Here is a 22,414-nt window from a genome sequence, read left to right on the forward strand (position 1 = left end):
AAATATGACTAAACAAATTAATTAATACATAAACTTTTTCACATACATTTTAACACACAAAAAAGATTTTTTTTCGCACATATAAACACATTTTCACATACATAAATGTATTTTCACACACACAAACACACACTCACTTCTTAAGTTCCTTGGAAACACATAATAAATAGAATAATATTTATATTGCTTGTATTGTGAATTTTAGATAATAAATTATACATTTATATATACTAGCTAAAAAATTGTTTACTGTGTACTTTTTTAATACTACTAATTGATTGAAACTTATTTTTGTCACAACTTATTAACACTTTTACTATTCATATCTGTTTTATTGTAAATTGTAATATTCTAAGTATATAAATTATTGAATGCTAGATTATATTATACTTGAAAATGTAAGTAAGAGACATATAATATGTTGTATAATAATTTTGAAATTATAGAAAATAAGTTTTTACTTTAGTCCTTATATTCTCAAAAATTTTATGATTCATGACTCTAGAAATTTTGCAAACTGTTGTGAAAGGTCCATGTATCAGAACTACATTTTGGGGATAATATGCAAATTGCTTTCTTCCATTAAATGACTGGAGACATTACTACATTTTAGTTCTTGGACTCGCTAATTAAGAGGGAAAATTAATTGTCTTGCCGATTGTAAGCTTCTCATGAAGTTGAAGATTGGAGGTATTTGCTTCAGACGAAATGAAATCGTTGGACTAGCCATGCCCAAGTTGCCATAATTAATCAAAACAAAATAGAAGCTGCAAGTCAACTATATTGATTCGAAGTTAATATCATGATCTGTATACATATAATATATATTAGAAGGTATTTTTTTATTGATTTGATACAGTTAGATAATTCATCACCTAGTTAATTAATATCATCTAGGATCATACTTGATGCTATGGCCATATTAATCTTTTAGAATGACCACAGCTCTAATATAAAGCAGAAAATATTATATGCTTGTAAAAAGTACAATCACTGTATATTGCGGGCCAAGGAAAATCAAGGAGAAATATAACACATCACTGTAATCAATAACAATTTATCACCTTTTATCACCAACATAAAAATGAACTCTAAAGTGTTTCCAGTTCTCTTACAGCATCTTTCCTAGAAAAATAGGCAATATGTGTTTTCCTATAACTATTGACATATTATTCGTTGTCTAACACATAATGATTACTTGAACTTCCAATCTAATATGGCAATTGAAATGATGACCCAAAACTAGCAGTCCATTGAATTTATTTGAAGAGTTCCTTTTCATTTGTGTCCAGGACATCGAAAAGAAAGAAGAAGAAAAAGAAAACAGTAATAGTAAGTCAACACACTTATGATATTATGTGAGAAACTCTCATAGTAAAAATCAATTTTAAATGCATGAAGGAAAAAAGGGAACGCAAACTCAGGGCAAGTTCCAACAGGGAAATCGACAAGGAACAGATGTCCAAATACAGAGGTATACCATCCAGGGCAAGAATCTGACCAAATGAACCGACACACCATATGACGTTAGATTACGTAGCCTCTATCAAACAATTCAGTCATGATCTAAATCTAAATGATCAGTTTGCAAATTCGCCCTTGACGTAAAACCAAATAACCTAACCAAGAATTTGAAGAGGGACAACAACCACGAAAAGGGACCAGCTGCAGATACTCAAAATTTAGCATTTACATTTTTTTCCTTTTTCTAATGTCTTTTCAGCTAACTTATTTAAAAAAATTTCTCATGGTACTAACGGCTAGATACAACAATGTAGTGTCAAATCTTATTTAATTTAGATTCTGCATGCTGCCTGTCAAAATCAGCTAAAGTGGTAAAGATGTATGGTGTAATTCAGCTTCTCTCTTTTCGTCCATTATCTGAAACGCAGTACCTGCAGACCAAGCAAACAAGAAATAGCCCACATTACATGTTTGGGACCATATTCAATCAATCACATGACAGGTGTAACATAGAAAACCAATAATATGGTATGGTGTAATAATTTAACAGCTACATAACTACTGACTCGAGTGACTTCCTAAGCTGACATTGACTTGGACTGAGAAACCAATTACACATAGGAAACTAACTAATCGAGGATCCAAACTTGACCATTCACCGACTAAAATTCAATGGAACTAACAAGCGGATAGCTGACTAAAACTTTACCATGTAATTGGTTATAGTAACAACTTTAATCTAATAATCTAAACAAATAAATGAAAAAAACTTGGTTTAATTTCCTTCATTGCCTCCTTTAGACCAGACTCGCCATTATGGTCAACTTCAATACATTTCGAGTTTGAATCTCCATCAAAAACTTTGTCATTGTATAGATCATATGGAATCTCAACTTACAATTGATATTCAATTTCATCTTCACCAATGGTAGTGGACAAAACATGTACTTTTTGAACAATTTTTTCGCTTGATCCATCTTGCCAAAAAATTCAAACATGTTCACCCATACTTTATTAGATACTTCGGCTCCGTTTGGATTAGCTGTTTTTGGGTTTGTTTTTCAAAAACACCACTGTAGCATTTTGAATCCGAAAAACAAGTCCGTTTGGATTAGTTGTTTTTGGGGTTGTTTTTCAAAAACTATATGAAAAACTTTTACTGTAGATTTTTTTGGATTATTTTTAGAGGTATTTTTGAAACATATTTTTGAGTATTTTTAGAATATTATATTTTTTATATTTTTATATAAATATTCATTTATGCATTTATAATGCATTTATATTTACAAATGTATAAATGTATATTATTATAAATGTATAAATTATAAATGAATATTATATAAATGTATAATTTATAATTTATAATTTTTATATAAATATACATTTATGCATTTATAATACATTTATAGATATTTATAAATAAATATATTTATATATTCATATAAAAATATATAAATGTATTATATTATATATAATACATAATATAAATATATTTATAAATGTATAAGTGTATATTATTATAAATGTATAAATTATAAATGAATATTATAAATATATTATAAATTAAAAGTGTATATTATTATAAATGTATAAATTAATATATTATAAATATATATTAATATTATGTAGAAATGTATTTATATAATTAATATAAATGTATATATGTATTAATATTATGTATAAATGTAAAATTAATATTATGTATATTAATATAAATGTATAAATGTATTATATTATATATAATACATAATATAAATGTATATTTAAATGTATAAGTTTATATTATTAATAATGTATAAATTATAAATGAATATTATATAAATGTATAAATTAATATATTATAAATATATATTAATATTATGTAGAAATGTATTAATATAATTAATATAAATGTATACATCTATTAATATTATGTATAAATGTAAAATTAATATTATGTATATTAATATAAGTGTATAAATGTATTATATTATATATTATACATAATATAAATGTATATTATAAATATACATAAATATTTATATATTATGTATTAATGTACATTTATATAAATGTATAATATATAATATATTATATATTATATTATATATAATTTATATAACATATAATATTTATGTAAATATATTATAAATATATAAAAACATATTATAAATAAAATAAAATATTTATAATATGTTTGTATAAATATATAATATTAGAAATGTATAATATATATAATATACAGTAATATTAATATAATTTATGTATAATATACATAATTGAAATATACATATTCATATATATTAATATATATTATAAAACAAAATTGAATAAATATATTTATAAATTTATATATAATTAAATATATTTATATAAATATATAATATTTATTTCAATTGATATAATATATATAATATTATACATAATGAAAATAAATATATTTATATTAATATAATATATATATAATATACATAATTGAAATATAAATATTAAAATATATTAAAATATAATTGAAATATACATATTAAAATACATAATTAAAATATAAAAATTGAAATATACTTATTAAAATATACAAATTAAATATACATAATTGAAATATATTTGGAGTTGTTTTTTATATATTGTTTGGATATGGTGTTTTTGAAGTTGTTTTTGAAATACACATTTACTGTAGCATTTGGAATGTGAAAAACAGTTTTTCAAAAACAGGTGCAAAAACACTCAATTTAATTCATCCAAGTCACCATGAACAAAATCATACATTCCACCACCAAAAATTTCAACATCATCATGAACTTGTTTTGATTTGTCCATACCAATAACCAAATTAGTTTCAGCAATGCAACAATCTTCAACTAATTTATCCACCTCACAATTGTTCTTAACCAATTCTATCACTTGATTCTTCTCTTCAAAAAATTCATCAACGCCGGTAAAAATAACAATTTCTACGTTGCCAGAATCTTCAATCACATTTTTAATCCAACTAATATTTTCACTTTCTTTCTCAACCACTTAAAAAAATCTTTTTCTTCTTTCTCATTACAAATTTCTTCTCCATCATAACTACAATAAGAATTTATCAAAAATTTTCAAACCTTCTTCACTATCTTTGCATGTATGAATCTTTTCACTACATGCAATTGGACTTGGGTGTTGAGATAGTAGAATGCCTTACAATTCAACTGTCTATTTCTCTTTAACTACACCACTCGATAACTCTATGCCTTCTACAGGTTCTATGAACCCCTTTTGAATAATATCCCAAAATCCAATAGTTTGAAACAAATCTCTTCATCATCCAACTCCAAACATCAAAATCATTTTTACCATAAAAAAAATGTCACAATGTCATAACAATGTAAATAACACGAATCCATATTTTAATTTTACGAACAAGCCCTAGCATCAAAGTCTAGAGGTCGATACTACTTGTTAACACATAAATTCACACAATAGAAGTAACATTAAAATCTTACACAAGAACGACGAAGGCACGGGAGGTTATTCAATCAATCTATTAATTTCCCTCTACCTGATAACTCGACTCAACAAATTTTGAACTCAACTTAACAAGACTCGACTCAACTCAACTCTCTAATTAGATATGAAACAAGCTGATGCGAACCCGAATCTCCAAACTCCTACTTTTGAAGAAACAAATTGCACAGGTAGCGGAACGATCTATTTTGAATAGGTTATGGATACAAAAGACGGATTCTAAACCAACCAAGGACAACTTGAGATTGTTTAGAAGGTAGTAAGACGCCACAATTCAACGCGGTCTTGAATCGATAAGCCAAAACTTGAACAAAGAAGACACAATTCATTTTGTATCAAGGGCGTTTGCAAAGGAACAAGAAAGAGATGAACTCTCAATTTTCTTTCATAAATCAACTTCTCTACCTCGAAACAACGCATGACTTAGGCTATTTATAGCCGTTACAAAGATTCAAAACCTAACTCAACCAGAACTTACTCAACTAACCCTAACTCAGCTAGAATTTAGGAAACTAACTCGACTTATAGGCTCAACTATGGTCAACATGACCTTAAGTCATTTATTGCATGAAACCAATGACTCAACACCAACTAATACACGCGGCTGGAATTCATTTAGACAAATGACACTAAGAAATAATGAGACAAACCGCTGGAATTTGAACTTTTCCAAATGACACACCAACTAAAACTAAGTAGGACACACGAAAGAATGTTAGAAGGGATCCGATTTGTTGAGCTTCAATGGGATCACCATTGATCCCATGTTCGTATCACAAGCACCACATATACATAGGCAATAGGTTGCCATATAAGTAAAGACTCAAGGGACCTCCTAAACCGATATCGAGGATTTGGACTAACTAAGAAACCAATTACACATAGGAAACTAACTAATCAAGGATTTGGACTTGACTATTCACCGACCAAAATTTAAAGAAACTAACAAGTGGACAGGTGACTAAAACTTTACCATCTAATTGGTTATAGTAACAACTTTAATCCAATAATCTAAACAAATAAATGAAATAAGCTTGATTTAATTTTCTTCAAATAACACACGGGAAACACCTAGAACACCCAAAACACCCCATCAACCATTCACCCTCCATCCCCTCCTTCCTCCCCTACCCAAGCTCCCTCCGCCGACCCTCCGCCACCTCCTTTCCCTTCTCTGCCTGCCACCAGCTCCCTAGTCACTTCTCCCACTCCCTTGTTTCACCAAAAATTGTGAAGTATATGTGGTTGCGAGTAGTATATGTTAGAAAATTGGTTTAATTTATTTTGGATAGGTTTCTTAATTTGTGTGGAAGTAATTAGTTTTCTAATTAGTTTTAGTTACTTGAAACAGTAGCCAAGGAATTTCCTATTTGTGTGAGTTCAAGAATAGAAGTAATTTCCTATTCTGAACCAGTTCAGGAATTAGCAATTATTTCCTATTATTACTTGGATATTGGCCAAGTAATGTAGCTTATAAATAGGTGAGTTGACATACTACAAAGAGACACATAAGCGACACACAAGGATGACATGTAGCCTTATACATAAGGGTGAAGTAGGGTTCTTGGGAGATAACAGATGGTATACAAGAGTTGAGTTTGAGTTTAAGTTATACTTTTGTATAGGGCTTTCCTCTCATAATAAAGAATAAATTTTCTCTCCGTGGACGTAGACTCAATGATGGAGTTGAATTACGTTAAATATTGTGTGTTGTTCTATCTTTCATGTTTGTGGTTAGTTTATCATTAAATTATTTGTGTACTTGATATCTCAATAGTTGTTTATTCTGTGCTTGGATCACAACAAACTAGTATTAGAGCGGGGTTCATGATTGGAACCTGATTAACTATTGAGATCAAACAGGTTGATGGTTGTTACCGATTGAACAATTTAATGGGTAGTATTCTTATTTCAGTGGCTTGACAAGAAGCATTGAAGGTAAAGGATAGGAAGTCAAAACACTTGATGGTGAATCTAGACAGGCTATTCAAGAGTAAAAAAAAAATTGAAATCTAATATTGATTTTGGACGTGAATCGGTGGAGATTTTCTCACAACTCCAACGGTTGATGCTTCATCTTGGATGGTTGTTAGATTCAAATTATGTTCTTTAGGTGGTGCGGCATAGGTCTTAAAGAAACAAAGGAATCTAATTTCCAAGTGCTAGAAGACTTTGATGGCTATGAGTTTTTCATTGTAACCAAAGTCTTGGAAATCACACATGATAAGACAGTCCTGAGGATGGGAAGAAGTATTGTGTTTTAGTACTTGATTGCCTCAATGATTAGAAATAGAACTCATATAAAGGGATCCCAAATTGCAAGTGTTGGTGAGAAGAAATCCTGCAAAAAGAGATGGTGAATTGAGGCACCTTCTCGTCAGTCAATTGAAAGTTAGATTCGGGGTAACTATACATGTTCATTTGTCGATTGAATCAATTGGGTGTCAGGACTGTATTGATTCGAATGTGTAGTTCGGTACCATATTATTTGATAGTTGAAAACAAATTGTTGCTAAAATAAATATTCGCCAAGGTGGAGATTTGTTAGAAAATTGGTTTAATTTCTTTTAGGTAGGTTTCTTAATTTGTGTGGAAATAACTAGTTTGTAATTTATTTTAGTTACTTGAAATATAAGCCAATGAATTTCCTATTTATGTGAGTTCAGGAATAGAAGTTATTTCCTATTCTGAACTAGTTTAGGAATTAGCAATTATTTCCTATTATTACTTGGATATTGGCCAAGTAATGTAACTTACAAATAGGTGAATTGACATACTACAAAAAGACAACAAGGGGCATAAAAGGGACATACAAGGGCAATATGTAGGCTTATACATGAGGGTGAGCGAGGATTCTTGGGAGATGGGAGATGGTATACAAAGGTTGGATTTGGGTTCAAGTTGTACTCTTGTATAGAGTTTTCCTCTCATAATAAAAACAAATTTTCTCTCCGTGGATGTAGACTCAATGATAAAATCGAACCACGTTAAATATTATGTGTTATTTATCTTTCATATTTGTTGCTTGTTTATCATTAAATTGTTATGTATTTGATATTTCAATATTTATTTGTTCCATGCTTAGATCCTAATAGTATATAATAGGATGATCAATGAAGGAGTACATCATCACTCAGTTAAAGCAAACCATTACAACTAATAATTCATTGGCACCAATTAAAGGGCAGTCAGCTTGGACTGATACAAGTATTATTGGTTCAACGGATTTGCCTCTAACATAAACGTAACAACTTATATTTCATTAGTTCTTTTAATTAACGTCCTTAAGACACTCATCAAGACACATCCAAGTGCACATAGTTAGACATTTTAACAAACTAGTAATGATGTATGTGCATTGCACGAGGTTGGATAATATGTAGTTTGATCATTTTGTATTGGTTTTTATTGTTCGCACCAATCCAATCTAATAAATGCAGAATATTTCTTAGAAGGTTTGGAAGAAATATGGATAGTTTGGAACAAAAATTACCTATTCATTTCTTGAGGAAGCTTGGTTTTTTCTTTGCTTCTTCATACTGGATAGTTACATAGACAATATTCCTTATTGGTGCATGAGAATTGTCTTCTTTGATTGATGGGAGTAAAATTTCACAGATCCAATTCAATTTCATTGTTCACATTTGCATATGAAGTGTTTGTTTTGTTGACATTTTCATTTGAGAGCAAGTACAACTTATTGTATTGAAACTTGTTTTCTAATTTTATGATAATATCATCGAATATGATAGTTTAAACTTTTGTTCCCTGACAATGTTTTAGTTATAACTTATAAATGATAATAAGGTGCAAAATATAAATTAAAAGACAAACATGAAAGTATATATTTTCTCATCTCATCATCAACGAAAATTAATTTCTATAGTGTTCAAAATTTATGTTTTCTAACTTAAGGCTCAATATTAAATTTTCGTAATAGCAAAACTCGAACTGTCTAGATTTTTCCTTTCGGTCTTAATGAACTGATCAAACCACTGTCACTTTCTCTAACACCAAGACTATTGCCGTTTCTGCTGTCCACTCCATCTCCTCTATCACCTGCTTGATTCCACCTTTCCCTCCCTAATTTTCTCTCTCTCTCTCTCTCTCTCTCTAACTACACACTTTGTTAGTCCCGGTCGATGTATTTGTGCTTGATTGTATTTGAGGTAATACAAAGAGGCTTCACCAAAATATCAATTTTTAAAAAAGGTATGTGTAATATTGGTATCAATAACACTTCTTTTACTCTTCTTCTATTCCCTTTTTTTCTTTTTCTGTATCTAAGACCATTGGAAGTATGGTCTAGAAGTTGGTAAAAATCTGATATTTATATAGATGCGGTATGTAAAGAGCCTTCGTGTATCCATTGCATTTTGCTTATGTGATGTTTTCTTTTATGTTGTATATGAATTAAATTTTCGGTTTTTGGATTAATTCGTGGTTTACCTTCATGTGATTTTAAGATTGTATTTTCAGTTTTAGTGGGTTTTTGCAATTTTTACTTTTTGGGTGTTAATGTTTGATTGGTCTAAATGATTTTTGGTTGTTAATGTTTGGTGTAAATGATTGATAGTGCTCTTCCAATTGGTGTCAATGATAGATAGTGGTATTCAATTTAAAACTTTTTTCGTAATGTGGGCCTTAAGTTTTGTACTACCTTATGATTTTAGAGCTTGTGTGATTACTAGTGAAAGTAATAAAAAAATTGGCTATATTTTTATTGACGTTTGATATATTCTTTAAACTTGTATATTCTATAAATGTAGATGTCATCATGGAGATGGATGTAATCATCTTCAAATTTTTGTTCTTGTTGTTTCTGGAAGAACACCATGAAAAGCTTTAAGGGTCAAAAGAAGTTGTTGAGTCTAGAGTATTATAATTCTCATAGATATCAATTGTTAGTTATCAGTTTTGCTTGGCTTCCTTATTAGCTTCCTCTAATTAGTTACTTCTATAATGAGTGATTGGAATATTAGAAAATTTATTTCTAATGCTTAAGAAAAAAAGAAAATATTCTTTACTGACCACATGAAAGAAGACATTTGAAATTATTTTATCAGAAGTTCCGTGTGATAAAAAAAAATGACTACCATGTTCTTAATTATCAAACATTGAATGCCTGCCTATTTATATTTTTGCACCGACTACATACTCAACTAGATAATAAAATATCATTGGTTACAGGAAGCATTAAAAAAGAACATGAGAATATTATTCTAATTACTCAAATCATTTGGTAGCGTTTTAGTTTTTATTCTAATTACTCATATTATTGAATCAATTGGTAACATTTTATTCATATCATTACTATCATAACCGAAATAAAATGACTCTAATTATTAGACAAAAGGGTACGCAGCAAAACCTAAGACAAAAAAAATACTTACACATCAAATTGCTTACATTCCACTTGTCTAAACTATCCATTCTATTTATAGGGAGTACATATAGATAGATAGATAGATAGATAGATTAGTTTTGTGACGATCCCACCTCTCCCTAGGGCATACTCAAGGGTTTGGTGGACCGTCTGCCCAACTCTCATCAGGATTCACTCACCAACGTTCTTGAAATAGTCTTGAAATTAACATAAAAGTTCCATTTCCAACCAACAATTCAAACTTAATTACAATTCAAAAGTAAAATATAGGATTACATTCTAAAGATTCCAAATACATCTCATCTATAAAAGTACAAGTACAAGAGATTATATACACTAGTTCACGGCTACTTGCTCCAACCTCCATCCCTGTAAGGAAAACAAACTAATGGGATGAGTTAAAAGTTCAGCGAGGTTCCCAAACAAGCAATCAAGCAAGCATACACGAAAACATTTACATTTAGCACTTTGCACACTTGGCACAGTAATAAATAGTCATTCAAGAGTCAATTATTCATTCATTGAAAGGATACATGCTCACTTGAAGCCATTCATTCATTCATTCGCCAACCATTTTCCTTATCCCTCCGACATTAGAAAACATTTGCAAGTAAAAACTCATTCAGTGCTCATGTCATTCATTCATTTATTTTTATTGCATTGAATTCACTGGTCAGTTCTCCACCAGATTTCGTGGTAATACTTGAGTATACCAAACATTGTCCCAGGGTCACCAGCCGCCCAACCGAGTCCGCTTCTGGCTCGATTTGACCGTCAACGAAGAGCAAGGGCCCAATTCAGCCAAAAGGCTTACATTCATACACAAGTAGCATTCAATCATTGAAAATTCACTTTTGCGTGGGTCGAGTGCGATAAAGTACATACTCGTCCATCGAAAATCCATTTAGCAATCATTGGAAAGCATTTAACATTTAGACAACATTCCACATAGTCATTTAAAGCATACACATGCAAGGAACACTTACTAATAATTAATGTTAAGCAAAATCAGGTTGAGGCTGTGACGCCCCCACTTCTCCCTAAGGCGAACCAAAGGGTATCCGCGGAACGCCTGCCTAACTCTCGCCAGGACTCAAGCAATTCCATTCAAGCTTATTACCGGACCACACAATACGAGTCAATAACTTAGATACAATAAATGCGGAAGCGTTCAAGTTTAATGAAAGTCATCCGTTATCCGACCCGCACATCGGGTGTTCAACAACCATTATATATATCTCAAATATACATCATGCTCCAAAAGTTACATTCGGATTCCAAAATACAATCCAAAAGCCAACACATAGTCAAAAGTAATAGAAACCCTAAACAAAAGTGTATTAGGAAGGTTTCTTCGATACCTCGCCAAGTTCAATCCTGTTAAGGAAAACAAATCTACAGGGTGAGCAAAACGCTCGTGAGGCCAAGAACACACATGCAGACACATAGTTCAGATAACAAGCCCAAATACAATTCAGGTAATAGCTTGCAAGTAATTAATAACGCCGACAAAATGTAACCAGAAACAATTCAAGGATATGGAAGCTCTCAGGAGCTAAGTTCCACATTTGCCGATGTCATTTGTATATCTCCCCGTGATGACTCTCCGTCAACCGGGTTGATATTTTCATATCCGTAGTTCACCACTTACTTCTCATCCGTCCACCATACACCACTTCGGGCCCGCACGACACTTATAAGGCGATACTTCACGAGTATGCCAAGCGAGATCTCTCAAATAGATCAAGCTTATCATGTAATTCTCATGACTCACCAAGGTTCCCGACCAGGCCCATGCCGGCTCGAGTCCCAAGGTCGGCCTATGAGTTTGGGCGTCCCCCATGTATCATGTAAATGTCGAGGAGATTCACTCCATCGACGTATGCAATCATAGCATACCATGTCATAAATTCAAGCATTTGACAGGTTTAAACATGTATTTCAGGTCATATAAACCATGCAAAGCATGTCAAACATGAGTTATTTGTTCCAAATGAGAACGAGTGCGATTAAGTACACACTCGACTCCATTTTTCAAAATCCAATAGACTGAGCATATAATCAGGTAAGTCAAGCATGAATCAAGACTTTAGAGTTCAAGTAGGCATACACTTGACACTCACCAGTTATGCAAGCAAGTAGGTTGGAGGGAGAGTTCAAACTTCCACGGTAGGGTCCTCTTGGAGGTCCTCGTGCGTGCCTGAACATCGAATAGTAGATAATTACTATAGGTCCCCAAGTGGTGAGAAAGATTGGACACGGGTAAGGTTCGGAAATATTTGAAAACTTCGTTTGACTTGTCTTTGAAGTTGGATTCTCAAAAGGGTGCAGGACTCGAGTAAAAATCGGATTATTATCCTTAAAATCATTGGTTGGAAACGAGTACGAGCAAAACGATTGCAAAACGAACGATCGAAATCGAAAGAGGGCTGGCCACGCCACAATCCGGCTGGAACCTGGCCGGATATCCGGCTGGATTTCTGGCCGGATTGGAGGCAGTGGCTAACCTCCTTTTTTTTTTCAAACTTCACCACTAATCCGGCCGACAATCCGGCCAGTTTCTGGCCGGATTCAAGGCCGGATTCTGTGGAATAGTTCCTTCGCGGATTTCCTTTGGAATTTCAGAATTTTCGATTTTTGGTCAAATCTTTGAAAAATCATAATTTCTTCTCTACAAATCGAAACTTGATAAATTTGGTACCGTTGGAATCGTCTTCCAAAGTACTAAAAGTCCTTAGAAGACATTGCTCCATGAATCTAAGTGGAAGGTATTCAAAAATGAGTCTAAAGTTGCTGTTCTAGATTACCAGGATTGAGCCGGGGTTGGTTTTTCGCTAATTTTGGAAATTCGGCAAAAATCACTCGTTGCAAACCGGCCCTTGAAACTTATAACTCAATTAGAAGTACAAGTAAAGTTTCGGACAGAACAAGCGGCTCAAGAATCGGAGTTTCGAGCACCAAGATATGGTAGCTCAAAGTTGGGAAAAATTCAAGACTGTTACAAAATTTCCAGATTTGGTTCCGACTTTGGACATTTTGTTAAGTGTCGAAACGGACTTGAATTGACACCAAATTTTGCAGTATAATACTCCCATATGAAGGGTATCTTTCTATCAAATTTCATGGAAAAATACCCTCGGAAAGGTGGTTAATCAATCAACCAAAGTTTGGAAAAATCCTTAAGGCAATCTGTCCAAATCTAAGGTTTCAAAAACGAGGCAGTCGCCGTATTTTGTTCATAACTCCCTCAATTTAACTCAGAATTGGGAATGGTTGATAGTGTTAGAAAATACATTCAAAGGGCTAAAATTGTACAGAAGAAATCGTTACAAGTTTCAGCATGCAACTGGTTCGAAATTAAGCCTAAAGTTGCACCATCATCAAATCATTTCGGCAGAATGCAGAAACAGGACAGCCGACTTCAGTTGAATGGTGTGGCTCACACACATGAAACCAGAATGTACACTATACACCATTGGAAACATGGGAACGTCTAGTTTCAAATGCCGGTAACGGCACTTGATTTCGACGTCGGAGTACGGAGTTATGGACGAAAAACGAACACTGGTCTGGTTACGACGGCAACCGTTTTCCCAGATTACTAGCTTTGGAAATAAATTCGTTTGACCCACCAAAACTCAGTATTTTTCAACGAAAATTTGTACACAACTGCTACAACATGTAAACAACATAATCAGGCCATTAAATCCTCAGTTTCTGCATTAAAATGACCGAACAGAGCAGGGGTAAAATGGGAACTTTTTGTTTCAAGAGTTCAATAACGTTTCTGGTAACAAAGCACCTTTAATCTACTTCCTTAAGCTCTAATTCAGCAACAAAACCATCATCAAACATCATCACAGCCATCAACCCAAAGTGGGAGTTCATAGAGCCCACGTTTAACAATTTTCCCAACAATACAAGCTACTAAAGTGACGATTCTAGCTCAAATGCATAAATCAAACTCCAAAAGACAAGTTTAAGGTGATTGATTACTACCTACTTTGATGGCTGGTTAGGACAGAAGTTTCGGCCCCTTTGAAGCTTGAAGAACCGTGAAAGCTCCTCCCTTTTCCAACTAAATGTGTTGTCCAAGACTTAGGCTAAGTGGTGCTAAATTTTTAGAAGATTTGGTGGTGATTTGCATGAGTTTTAGAAGAAGAAATGTTGAAGGTTTCGGTTGTCCCTTTTGCTGCTGCTATCCGGCCATGAAGTTTTGCAGAAATGAAATGAGATTGCTGGTTCCTTTGCGGTCATAAGATGCTTGACGTCTAATATTTTAAATACGTCAAATCAATTATAACTAGTGCCCTACGCGCGCGTTTTGTGTTCGATTTCTCTTACGTTTGTTGCACTAGTGCACTAAACCTCTAGGGTACCTATATTCATATAAATATTATTCATTCTTAATTGTCCCAAAATAATGGTCCAAAGTCCCTCAATTAAGCGCGCACGTGAAAACACGTAATTTAAATTTAGGCGCGATAAAATGAAACCTTCGACAAATTCTTATAACGATCGTACCACTAACTATCACTTGAGTATTTAAACCTAAATTTACCTATTTTAGGACCATTGTACATGTCTCCAAATTTTCGAGCTTATTGTACTCCCAATTGGCTAAAGTTTTTCAGACACGTTTTCACTTTTCACTAATCAAGTTTTTAAGAAAATAATTCTTGAAATGAGACGCTTTAAAAATATAACGAAACTATAAAACCATGTACTTAGGTCTAATAAGGCTAGAAAATATTATTCGGGGCAAAAATCCAAATAGATAATTAATTGAGCCAAAATTAGGGGTTTTAAAAATAATAATTTTACGAGTTCTCACGTGAATTGAGTATTAATTCCTCCATTAACCTTTCTTAATCTATTATTGATCGTTCTTAATTCTCCAATATTAATATACTCCCGATTCAAGTATAGCCTAGAAAAACGTGCACCCGTCGTTCCGGACTAAACAAATTTTCGAAAAGCGAATTTTTCAACAAAACGCTTTAAAAATATAAAGAGGCGTCATTCCATATAAATGGATTTAAAATGGTCGAAATAAATAATTCGAAGAAAATGAGTGAATAATCATTTAAATATTCCAGTAATATTCTATAAAAATAAGAAAATTTTCGGGTCCTCACAGAGGCCTAACTCCTTGGCCAGATTCTAAATCTGCGATCAAATATTGAATAACAAAATACAATCAAGTAGGGTTTCCAAATATCCAACCCTTACTTGTGAATATCACAAGGAGATCATGTGAATAGAACTTACATACATAGATTTCATGACTTACTAACCCCGGGCAAAATACATGCATGCTTGCCTTTGTTTTAGAAAAAAAACGATCGAAACTTTTATGTTTAAAACGTGACATGCACAACTAAAAATCACGTTTTAAAATAGTCATTACTTTCACCTTGCAAAATATATAATTTTGGCAAAATTTCAACTTACATATCACCTCCAAGGTTAACTCAAACATTCCTAAACAAGTCAAGTCCAAATCGATTACAAAGCACACCTCTATGCCCACTTTTACTCACTTATCTTTCAAGAAATGAAATGGATAACAATTCCCCCGTTCTTTCTTCAATTTTTCCTCCAATTTTTCAAGCTAAACTTTATGGCAAAACAACCCAAATCAACTCCACAACTCATAAGAAAAAAGGGGTTCGTACACTAGACTACAAAACCAACTAATTTAGACTTATCTCTAGCATACAAACATAATACATCTACATTGGAAAATTAAACCCTAGGCTGAAAATTTAGAAGCTAAAGCTGAAAAATTATAATTCAAGGCTGGAAATCCCTACACCCAAGTTAAAAATCACATTTCAAATCTTACTATATTATATCAAAGCTAGAAAGTCCCATGTGAACGCTGAAAAATCCATATACATAATAAATTTATGATCCAAGTATGAAATGGAGTGCAAGTAATCGAGAAAGTTAGGTTTAAAAACCAGAAAATATTTCCAAGACCCTTCCAAGTTTTTTGTCATTTCGCAAGAAAAATTTCAGTTTTTGTAATGCTCTTTGAAACGTCATAACTTGAGTTTTGTAAGTTCAAAAATCATAAATCTTATACCTTTAGAAAATAGACTCAAAAGATTACAACTCCCTAGAAGACACCTTCATAAAATTCAGCCCATAAATTAGTCAAATCTCAGCCTCAATTCACTGCTAAATTAAGTGCAAAAACAGGACAGTCTTGGATTTTCAACCCATTTTGAAATTTTGCTGGTATTTATAGAAAATGAACCAACCCATGAAGTTTACACGGTTAAAAGAGCTATGAGTCTAATTTCAAATACAACAAATGGAACTCAATTCAGATTTTCTATACCAAGATATAACAAATTTTCCAAAACTGATTAAAGTATCTTGCTGGAAAAATTTTCAGCAGCGCTTTCCCTTATTTTTCCTAATTTTCAGCCATTTTCAAGGCTTCATTCTCACCACAAAATAGTCTCAACTCAAGCATATACATACCAGACCATCAACTCACTAAATCAACCATATACATAGCATTGAACCATCACAACTCCATGTATATATAGAGTTTCAAGTAACTACATCAAGGCTGGAAATTTCACCAAACCTAACAGTACCATGATAGCTGTCATAAAAGTCATGGCTTTTACCTTATAAAGTATCATCCATCAAGTAAATACAAAAATAAGTGGAAAGATAAGGTAGCTATCAAATTACCTCTTAAATCCCACAAAACAATGCTGAAAAATCACAACACAACCTGAAAATCATGAAATCCACCGTATAAACCCTTCCTTTAGCTTCTATAACATCATATATCAAAGAAACTCAAAGATAAGGGAGGATTTCTAGCAAAGTTCTCCTTTTTACCTCCAAAACTTAGACGGACAGCCAAGCAAGAAGTACTCAAGGGTTTCTTCCTCCAAAACTTCTCCAAGAGCTACCCCTCAAGATTATCTCAAGGTTGATTGGAGTGGATTAGGGTTGATCTTGGTTTTTTTTTTCCCATGATTCAGCAAGAGATTAAGGCTGAAAATGGAGTATTTTTCTCTTCTTATCCTATCAAATTTCGTCCATCATGGAAGGAAAAGGAAAAAAAATGGTGATTGACTTGAGTTGGATAAGTTTTAAGCTTAATCTTGACAGTATTAAGCTTAATCTTGGTCAAGTCTTGGTCAAGATTGACTTGGTATTTGACAAGTAGCACAAATCCAAGTGAAGTCAATCTAATTGTCTCTCTTATGCACTCAAATATCTATTACTCCTCCAATCATCTCTTAACACCTTTTGTTACATAATTCTTTTTGCACAAAACCCTTCTAATCCTCCAAATTTATTGCAGACGCCTCACTAATCGGTCATACTAGTATTATGCACTATGAGACTTAACATATATAAAATGAAACATGCACCAAGTAAAATAAAAAAATAGGTCAAAATTATGATTCAACTAATAAAACAACCAAGAATTCAAGGCAAGTAAATGAAATCAAAGAAAATATTTAACTAATTATCAGGTCACAACACAACTTGCAAATATCTAAAAGTGAGTAAAAATGGACAAAACCTTTTTTTTTCTTGGTCAAATCTAGGATTTGAAATCTCTTGTATTAAAATTTCTTTCTTGCCATAAATATCTCGTGCTACAAAATGTTAGTCAATCACTTAAAAGAAACAATAAGGTACAACTATCCGTTGTCATTCACTATATATACAAGCAAATTAGTTGAAATGAAAGGTATGAAAATTTTGAGTTCTCACACTCTCTCCCCCTTAAAAGAATTTCGCCATCGTAATTCTAATCTTTGCTAGCAAAACTCAAGTTTGCAATCTCCAATTTACTCATGGTCATTGCCAATGCCATACCCAAAATATACTATAGCTACTTACCCCTATAGTATCCTTTTCATCCTCAATCGGAGTGGTCATCCTACATTCACTAAAAGAATGTCACTACAAGAAAAAAGATCATTAGTGACAACATTTCTTTGTGACGACAAAAAGTCGTCACAAAATGAGGTTGTTTAGTCACGACTTTGAAGGTTGTCACAATTGACTCAAAGAAACTGAGTTTTCAGTGACAACATTTAATTGTCGTCACAAAACTACTTCGCGCCATGGGACTTGGAAGGCGCGAGATTTGCGATAGTGATGATTTGATAAATGTTATCAGTAATTCTACCGCTTTCTTTAACAACATTTCATTGTTGTCACTGTTTATGTTTACTGACGACCAATTTTTGTCAGTAAAACTATAACGTAGTTAGTGACAACATAAGTATCATCACTAACTTGAACATCTCTGTGACGCCCCCACTTCTCCCTAAGGCGAACCAAAGGGTATCCGCGGGACGCCTGCCTAACTCTCGCCAGAACTCAAGCAATTCCATTCAACTTATAGTCGGACCACACAATACAAGCCAATAACTTAGATACAATAAATGTGGAAGTATTCAAACTTAATAATAGTCATCCATTCTCCAAACCACACGTCAGAATACAGATTACATTTCGTCCAAAGGTTACATTTCCATACCAAAAGTACAATTCCAAAACCAAAGGCATAACTAAAAGTAATACCAAGCCCTAAACAAAAGTACATCAAGAGGGCTTCTCCATTTTACCTCCGAGTTCAAACCTGTTAAGGAAAACAAATCTACAAGGTGAGCAAAACGCTCGTGAGGCCAAGAACACACATGCAGACACATAGTTCAGATAACAAGCCCAAATACAATTCAGGTAATAGCTTGCAAGTAATTAATAACGCCGACAAAATGTAACCAGAAACAATTCAAGGATATGGAAGCTCTCACGAGCTAAGTTTCACATTTGCCGATGTCATTTGTATATCTCCCCGTGATGACTCTCCGTCAACCGGGTTGATATTTTCATATCCGTAGTTCACCACTTACTTCTCATCCGTCCACCATACACCACTTCGGGCCCGCACGACACTTATAAGGCGATACTTCACGAGTATACCAAGCGAGATCTCTCAAATAGATCAAACTTATCATGTAATTCTCATGGCTCACCAAGGTTCCCGACCAGGCCCATGCCGGCTCGAGTCCCAAGGTCGGCCTATGAGTTTGGGCGTCCCCCATGTATCATGTAAATGTCGAGGAGATTCACTCCATCGACGTATGCAATCATAGCATATCATGTCATAAATTCAAGCATTTGACAGGTTTAAACATGTATTTCAGGTCATATAAACCATGCAAAGCATGTCAAACATGAGTCATTTGTTCCAAATGAGAACGAGTGCGATTAAGTACACACTCGACTCCATTTTTCAAAATCCAATAGACTGAGCATATAATCAGGTAAGTCAAGCATGAATCAAGACTTTAGAGCTCAAGTAGGCATACACTTGACACTCACTAGTTATGCAAGCAAGTAGGTTGGAGGGAGAGTTCAAACTTTCACGGTAGGGTCCTCTTGGAGGTCCTCGTGCGTGCCTGAACATCGAATAGTAGATAATTACTATAGGTCCCCAAGTGGTGAGAAAGATTGGACACGGGTAAGGTTCGGAAATATTTGAAAACTTCGTTTGACTTGTCTTTGAAGTTGGATTCTCAAAAGGGTGCAGGACTCGAGTAAAAATCGGATTATTATCCTTAAAATCATTGGTTGGAAACGAGTACGAGCAAAACGATTGCAAAACGAACGATCGAAATCGAAAAAGGGCTGGCCACGCCACAATCCGGCCGGATTTCTGGCCAGATTGGAGGCAGTGGCTAACCTCCTTTTTTTTCAAACTTCACCACTAATCAAGCCGACAATCCGGCCAGTTTCTGGCCGGATTCTGTGGAATAGTTCCTTCGCGGATTTCCTTTGGAATTTCAGAATTTTCGATTTTTGGTCAAATCTTTGAAAAATCATAATTTCTTCTCTACAAATCGAAACTTGATAAATTTGGTACCGTTGGAATCATCTTCCAAAGTACTAAAAGTCCTTAGAAGACATTGTTCCATGAATCTAAGTGGAAGGTATTCAAAAATGAGTCTAAAGTTGCTGTTCTAGATTACCAGGATTGAGCCGGGGTTGATTTTTCGCTAATTTTGGAAATTCGGAAAAAATCACTCGTTGCAAACCGGCCCTTGAAACTTATAACTCAATTAGAAGTACAAGTAAAGTTTCGGACAGAACAAGCGGCTCAAGAATCGGAGTTTCGAGCACCAAGATATGGTAGCTCAAAGTTGGGAAAAATTGAAGACTGTTACAAAATTTCCAGATTTGGTTCCGACTTTGGACCTTTTGTTAAGTGTCGAAACGGACTTGAATTGACACCAAATTTTGTAGTATAATACTCCCATATGAAGGGTATCTCTCTATCAAATTTCATGGAAAAATACCCTCGGAAAGGTGGTTAATCAATCAACCAAAGTTTGGAAAAATCCTTAAGGCAATCTATCCAAATCTAAGGTTTCAAAAACGATGCAATCGCCGTATTTTGATCATAACTCCCTCAATTTAACTCAGAATTGGGAATGGTTGATAGTGTTAGAAAATAAATTCACAGGGATAAAATTGCACTGAAGAAATCGTTACAAGTTTCAGCATGTAACTGGTTCGAAATTAAGCCTAAAGTTGCACCATCATCAAATCATTTCGGCAGAATGGAGAAACAGGACAGCCGACTTCAGTTGAATGGTGTGGCTCACACACATGAAACCAGAATGTGCACTATACACCATTGGAAACATAGGAACGTCTAGTTTCAAATGCCGCTAACGGCACTTGATTTCGACGTCGGAGTACGGAGTTATGGACGAAACACGAACACTGGTCTGGTTACGACGGCAACCGTTTTCCCAGATTACTAGCTTTGGAAATAAATTCGTTTGACCCACCAAAACTCAGTATTTTTCAACGAAAATTTGTACACAACTGCTACAACATGTAAACAACATAACCAGGCCATTAAATCCTCAGTTTCTGCATTAAAATGACCGAACAGAGCAGGGGTAAAATGGGAACTTTTTGTTTCAAGAGTTCAATAACGTTTCTGGTAACAAAGCACCTTTAATCTACTTCCTTAAGCTCTAATTCAGCAACAAAACCATCATCAAACATCATCACAGCCATCAACCCAAAGTGGGAGTTCATAGAGCCCACGTTTAACAATTTTCCCAACAATACAAGCTACTAAAGTGACGATTCTAGCTCAAATGCATAAATCAAACTCCAAAAGACAAGTTTAAGGTGATTGATTACTACCTACTTTGATGGCTGGTTAGGACAGAAGTTTCTGCCCCTTTGAAGCTTGAAGAACCGTGAAAGCTCCTCCCTTTTCCAGCTAAATGTGTTGTCCAAGACTTAGGCTAAGTGGTGCTAAATTTTTAGAAGATTTGGTGGTGATTTGCATGAGTTTTGGAAGAAGAAATGCTGAAGGTTTCGGTTGTCCCTTTTGCTGCTGCTATCCGGCCATGAAGCTTTGCAGAAATGAAATGAGATTGCTGGTTCCTTTGTGTACATAAGACGCTTGACGTCTAATATATTAAATACGTCAAATCAATTACAACTAGTGCCCTACGCGCGCGTTTTGTGTTCGATTTCTCTTATGTTTGTTGCACTAGTGCACTAAACCTCTAGGACACTTACATTCATATAAATATTATTCATTCTTAATTGTCCCAAAATAATGGTCCAAAGTCCCTCAATTAAGCGCGCATGTGCAAACACGTATTTCTAATTTAGGCGCAATAAAAATTGAAACCTTTGAAAAATTCTTATAACGATTGTACCCCTAGCTATCACTTGTGTGATTAAACCTAAAATTGTCTATTTTAGGACCATTGTATAGGTCTCAAATTTTGAGCTTATTGTACTCCCAATTGGCTAAAGTGTTTAGACACGTTTTCACTTTTTCGCTAAACAAGCTTTTAAAAAATAATTTTTTGAAATGAGGCGCTTTAAAAATATAACGAATCTATAAAACCATGTACTTCGGTCTAATAAGGTTAGAAAATATTATTCGTGACAAAAATCCAAATAAATAATTAATTGAGCCAAAATTAGGGATTTTAAAATAATAAAAATTTTCGAGTCCTCACAATCTCTAATGCATTTATTTAATTG

At 33.5% G+C, this 22,414-nt stretch overlaps 2 long non-coding RNA genes across 3 annotated transcripts; both read right to left on the reverse strand.

The window, feature by feature from the left end:
• Positions 1-10,517: 10,517 nt before the first annotated feature.
• Positions 10,518-14,615, reverse strand: LOC140036968 (uncharacterized). Of its 2 annotated transcripts, XR_011840662.1 has the most exons (3): positions 14,333-14,615; positions 12,457-12,533; positions 10,518-10,702 (listed from the first exon to the last, which is right to left on the reverse strand). It is a non-coding gene; the product is annotated as an uncharacterized lncRNA (long non-coding RNA). The 2 variants fall into 2 exon arrangements; XR_011840661.1 differs by lacking the exon at positions 12,457-12,533.
• A 4,165-nt stretch (positions 14,616-18,780) lies between these two features.
• LOC140036969 (uncharacterized) lies at positions 18,781-21,789 on the reverse strand. Its single transcript, XR_011840663.1, has 2 exons — positions 21,554-21,789; positions 18,781-18,968 (listed from the first exon to the last, which is right to left on the reverse strand). It is a non-coding gene; the product is annotated as an uncharacterized lncRNA (long non-coding RNA).
• Positions 21,790-22,414: the final 625 nt, after the last annotated feature.

Source organism: Coffea arabica, chromosome 2e (assembly GCF_036785885.1).
Source record: "Coffea arabica cultivar ET-39 chromosome 2e, Coffea Arabica ET-39 HiFi, whole genome shotgun sequence".
NCBI classification, from domain to species: Eukaryota; Viridiplantae; Streptophyta; class Magnoliopsida; order Gentianales; family Rubiaceae; genus Coffea; species Coffea arabica.